A 5749-nucleotide genomic window follows, 5' to 3' on the forward strand; every position below is an offset into this window, starting at 1 on the left:
GCAAATCCTACAGCACGCTCTCATCTCCAGAACTCAGCCTGTTGTTAATAAAGAGCTTCAGATGCTGGAAAATCTCTCTTTTTCCCTGACTTCTGTGATATTTCTTGGTCCACACCGAGCTATTGCCTTCAGGTGAGCAGTCTGCATTTTGTGGGAGCTGGGAGAGGCACTGCTGGGGATCTGCAGAGATGATCCAGTGTGGTGGAGAGGGAAACTCCTGCACTGTTTTTTTGAGGAGTGGTTAATAGAATGGATGTTGTTTCATACTGGTTTATAGGTATTAGATAAAAACTCTTGCCAGTTGTGAGAAAAGGATAGAAGGCAAAGGAATCTCCTTTTGCCAGAGAAACAATTCCTGGTCAAGCCTCATGCTTGGTGTCTGGGTCAGAGCTCACTTGAGTCAGTGTGAGCTTTTTCCTGGATTTCAGTGGACTTTGGACAAAGCCATTGATTAAAAAGCAAACAAGGAAAGAGCTGGGTCCAGCTTTGGAGATGTTTGAACTGAGGGGTGGTTCTGGCTTGGAGACTGACAACACAACAGCCTTTTAAAGGTGTATTGTTTAAACTCCTCCAGCAGCAGCCACGCTCAGAGCATGGCAAAGCAGGGCTGAGAGCTCTCCTGGAGTGCTGTGACTCCTGGCACAGCTCCTGGGCTGAGGGTGACAGCTCTGTGTGTGCCTCACAGCCTCTGCTTAGTCACTTCTCTCCTCTTATTTACCTTTCCTTACAGGTTTCTTCCTCCTGAAGGCCTCAGAGAGGCTCTTGGTGCAGGTGTGTGTTTTGCAGAAAAGGAAACTCAGCTGCAAGCCAGCAGCACAGGGCAGGGGATCTCACTGCTACCAATTTTATCTGTAAGCTGACTCTTGTCTCCACATTCTAGAGCCTCTGGGGAAGCTGAGAAGCATTTGTTATATTTTCATTCTGATGTTTCTCTGACTTAATTATGTGAGGATGTGTGTCAGAGTCTATCAGTGTCAGATGTTGCTGCTGGAGGGCGATTTCAAGCAGTGAGACTCCAGCTGTGTGGGTACCTCTGTCAGATTTAGTGAGAGCAGTGAACTCCTCCTGATGTTTCTCCATTGCCTTTGGTCAGACTTTGCCTCTCCAGATCTGTATTAAACTTGGTTATGAAAGCCTTGAAATGGAGAAGAGGGTTTGCTCCATGTGCTCCACTTCCAGCCCCAAAATTACCTTCAGAAGAGCTTTGTCCCAGTCTATTGTAAATGCAGGCAACCCCAGTGAGGGGAGAGGATGATAAGGAGGATTGCATCTCATCAGAAGGTTAATTTGTTACTTATTATGCAATACTTTATTACTTTATTATACCATATATACTATATTATTATTATATTATTTAAAGTAATAATTATTATTATTGCTTTATTATACTATATTACTCTATTTATTATACTATATTAATTTATTATACTATACTAATATAGTATATTATTTACTATACTATATTAGAATACTATACTGTACTAAAGAATACAGAAAGGATACTTACAGAATGCTAAAAAGATAATAATGAAAACTCATGACTCTTTCCAGAGTCCCCACACAGCTTGGTCCTGATTGGCCAAAGAGTGAAAACAACTCACAGCAAAATCCAATGGAACAATCACCTGTGGGTAAACAATCTCCAAACACATTCCACATGAGCACAACACAGGAGAAGCAAATGAGATAAGAATTGTTTCCCTTTTTTTCTGAGGCCTCTCTCGCTGCCTTTCAGCTTCCCAGGAGGAAAACCCTGGGCGAAGGGATCATGTTCAGGGAATGTGAATGCCACCCCAGTCCTGTTGTCACCCAGGGCTGTGCTGCTGGAGCCCCACGAGCTGCTGGCTGGGCTCTCTGGGGTTTGCTGGGTTTTCTTTGTCTGGAGAAGCCCCCAGTGCCACGGCTCTGTGTTACCAGCTGTCCTCAAGGACTCCCTCCTGCACGTCACTGTGCCACATCCTCACCATGAAAGACAAACAGAAGCACTGGAGAGGAACAGTGATAAAGGAAACACAGGGATTTGTTTGTTTCTTGGAAGGGGTTTTGGGCTAATTTTTTTAGTTGTTGGCTACTTGTGGACAATCAGAAAATCAATGTTCATAAACTCAAAGCCTTAAGAACTAAACATTAGGAGCACAGCTTTTTCCCTGCAGGCTGCAGAGAGCCAGGTACATTTGCAATTCTTTGCTAATAAGCTTGGGACTAGATCAGCATATATATTTAAAAACACAAATAGTTTTATTACTGAAGACAGCCCAGAGCTTAGTGCCCTTCAGTTTGCCTAGAAAATGGAATATTTGATCCTCCCCCACTAATTGTATGTTTTTCTTGTCTCTTGGCAGTCGGCACAAAAGCTCTGAAGTATGTGACATACGACAAAGAGAGCACCAAAATCTGCTGTGCCATATGATCAGCTCACATTGCAGTGGGCATGTTCCTGGCTCCACAGAGCTTCACAGCCATCACATTCCTCCCTGCTTCCTGCTGGGAATCTGTGCCTTTAACTGTCTGAAGTAAGTCACCAGTATTTCCTCCCAAAGCATGCAATGTTCATGCTTCATTTAAATCTAAAATACACCTGGAATTGGGGAGAGGGGGTTGGTGGTCCTGGGCACTGCTGTTGTTGAGGCAGGTCCAGGAGAGATGCTTGGTTGGTGCACCCTTCCCCAGGAGGTGGGTTTGATGTAAGGAACACCAAAATCTGAGGGTGAGTTGGGATTTGCAGATCCCTGTGAACACTGAACACAGCTGTGCTAAAAGATGTGAATCCCCCTTTTTCCCATTTGGGTGTGTTCCAGATTGCAAGGCAAGATGTATTCTGTTACCATCTGTATGGCAGATTATCTTTTGTCAGGTGGGCAGTTTGCCTTATCTCTCTCTTTGAGTGACCACACCCACTCCTCCCTGGGGAGGGACACCTGCTGATAACAGCTATTGAATGTCCCTGCATGGCTGATGAGAACTACAGCATCCCATTGGGAGATGTGAGCCCAGAGGGAGGAGCCAAGCATTCCTACCTGGATATAATCTGAGATTCTGGATCAGCACCACAGCTTCTGCACTGGATTGCCCAGAGGAACAGCAGCTGCCTCTCCTTGCCCTGGATCTTCAGAGGCAGAGACTGCACCTTTCTCCAGGATCCCTGCTCCAGCAGAGCCACCCCTGACACTGCAGGAGGGCTGAGCCACAATTCCAATGGTTCTGCTGCCAGCACCCTGACCCACAGGGTGTCAGGCTGTGCTCTGACAACACTGTGCCAGTGTTGTTTTGGTTCACTGCATTGTTTATTTTATCCTTTTATTTTCTTCCTTATTAAAAAAACCTGTTATTTCCTGCTCCCATATTTTTTGCCAGAGAGCCCCTTAATTTCAAATTTATAGCAATTTGCAGGGAGGGGGAGGGTTCACATTCTCCATTTCAGGGGAGGTTCCTGCCTTCCTTAGCAGACACCTGTTTTTCCCAACCAAGACAGGGTGAGGGGTACAGTGCCAGTGTGGGTTCTATAAAGAGCTGTGCAAGCTCCTGTCATCCTCCCATCAGCAAATCTGCTGCTGGTGAGCACTGGGTCAGTGATGACTGTCAGTGCCACTCTGACCATGGTGACACAGGGATGCGCAGCTGCTCTGGACAGACACAACCAATTTGATTTGGTTCTTTGGAGCAATAACTGACACCAGCCACTGCAGTCAGCTCTGCAAGATCAAGAGCAAGGCATGACAGAAAGAGAGGCTAGATGATACAAGCACAGTTGTTTATAAAGCTTTATTATTCACCGAGAGCAATCAGCAAATCTTTGACTACAAACTGCTTCCGTCAAACTCAGCGTTATTAAAACAGGGGATTTATCTTCAGCAGGATTTTCCTGTGCTGGACTCAAGGGGAGCAATGAAAGATAAACATCACTGTGACAGGCAGAGTCCAGGGAGGGGAGTCTGGCCAGTGCAGCTGAATGGCTGCAGGCTTTTTGTCCCTGCTGGTGGGGAGCAGAGAGGAAGCTCAGCGTGGGGAGGCACTGAACACAAGAAAATGCCACTTCTCAGGGGTGTTTTTGTCAGGCTGACAAATGCAGCCTTTTTGCCCCCATTAGCTGCAGCTGCAGGATGCCCTGTGGTTCCTGCACCCTCCTCCTGTCAGTGAGCTGCAAACTGTCACCCCACAGTGGGGAGGGCAGAGCAGGTTGTGCATCCTTGGCCTGAGGTACAGAAATCTGTGTTTGCAGCTCCTGGGCAGAGACACAGCCAGTGCATTCATATTTTCAAGAGATACACCTAGGCTTGGAAGCAGGACTGTTGCTTAGTTCTGTCAGGTGTTGCAGAAGAGTTCCTGTACTCAGAGCTACAACTAGAAATGGAAATATCTCTAAGTTTGTGAAAACAGGGCCAGGAGCAGGTGTGTGTGAGGTGTGGGACCTTGGAAACAAAAGATGAGAGGTGGTGTTGGAGTAAGGAATTGGACCTGACAGATTTTCATCACAGCCACCAATTAGGGGGTGGATTTTTCTGCTGAAGTGCAGAAAAGGGGTTGGGATTCCTGTGCCTTCCTCAGAGAAGAGAGGGTGGATGTGTGGGGACACAACTGCCAACCAGCAGCTGTACCTGTCAGCCTCAGGGGGGATTTGACTGCTGAGAAAGGGCCCACATTGTACCCCAAAGAGTGTGGATGGGAGATAGGGAAAAGAGAGGTTCTCTGTTAGAGGTACAGTCGGGCTCTCTTCTCTTCTCTTCTCTTCTCTTCTCTTCTCTTCTCTTCTCTTCTCTTCTCTTCTCTTCTCTTCTCTTCTCTTCTCTTCTCTTCTCTTCTCTTCTCTTCTCTTCTCTTCTCTTCTCTTCTCTTCTCTTCTCTTCTCTTCTCTTCTCTTCTCTTCTCTTCTCTTCCCTTCCCTTCCCCTTCCCCTTCCCCTTCCCCTTCCCCTTCCCCTTCCCCAGCTGTGGGCTGAAGCATGTTTCCCAAGTGGGAGAAATAGCAGAAGTTATGTTGTTTTTTCCACTTTTCTGTGTTCCCCTCACCCCTTCCTAACCTGCTCAGAAGCATCTCCCCACTGGGAGCATGGAGTTGAAAAAAGGTGGGAGAGAATCTGACAGACCTGCTGGGATTCAGGGTGGGCTTCCAGGACTTTTCCTACATATTGGTAAAACACTGAATGCAGGCATGGATTGTCACCTCTTGATTCTCCCAATCTTCATGTTGCCAGTGGCTCTGGGGTTGTTCTCTGCCCTGACACTTTGAATGAACTCTCCACTGCAGGGAAGGAGTCTGCAGGAATATTTGCAGGGAATGCCTTGATGAAGGCAGGAATGATGCATCTGACTTTATGGCTAATTTATTACTTTATAGTACTATATATTAATATATTCTTTAATATATTATATTAAAGAATACAGAAAGGATACTAACTAAAGATAATAATGATACTTAAAAAGATAATAATGAAAACTCGTGACTCTCTCCAGAGCCCTGACACAGCTTGGCCCTGATTGGCCAAAGAGTGAAAACAACTCACAGCAGAATCCAATGGAACAATCACCTGTGGGTAAACAATCTCCAAACACATTCCACATGAGCACAACACAGGAGAAGCAAATGAGATAAGAATTGTTTTCCTTTTTCTCAGAGGCTTCTCAGCTTCCTAGGAGAAAAATCCTGAGTGAAGGAATTTTTTCAGAAAATGTGAATGCCACAGAGTCTGCAGGAATATTCGTCCCCCAGAGATGTTAACTCGTGTCTGGCAGTTGTGGTGGCACTTGAGTTG

At 46.0% G+C, this 5749-nt stretch overlaps 1 long non-coding RNA gene across 1 annotated transcript; it reads left to right on the forward strand.

Moving 5' to 3' along the window:
* Nucleotides 1-3242, forward strand: LOC136566576 (uncharacterized). The gene is made up of 4 exons (XR_010785045.1): nt 1-132; nt 731-851; nt 2343-2513; nt 2840-3242. It is a non-coding gene; the product is annotated as an uncharacterized lncRNA (long non-coding RNA).
* The last annotated feature ends 2507 nt before the right edge of the window (nt 3243-5749 follow it).

The sequence above is a fragment of the Molothrus aeneus genome, chromosome 25, assembly GCF_037042795.1.
Source record: "Molothrus aeneus isolate 106 chromosome 25, BPBGC_Maene_1.0, whole genome shotgun sequence".
Taxonomy (NCBI): Eukaryota; Metazoa; Chordata; class Aves; order Passeriformes; family Icteridae; genus Molothrus; species Molothrus aeneus.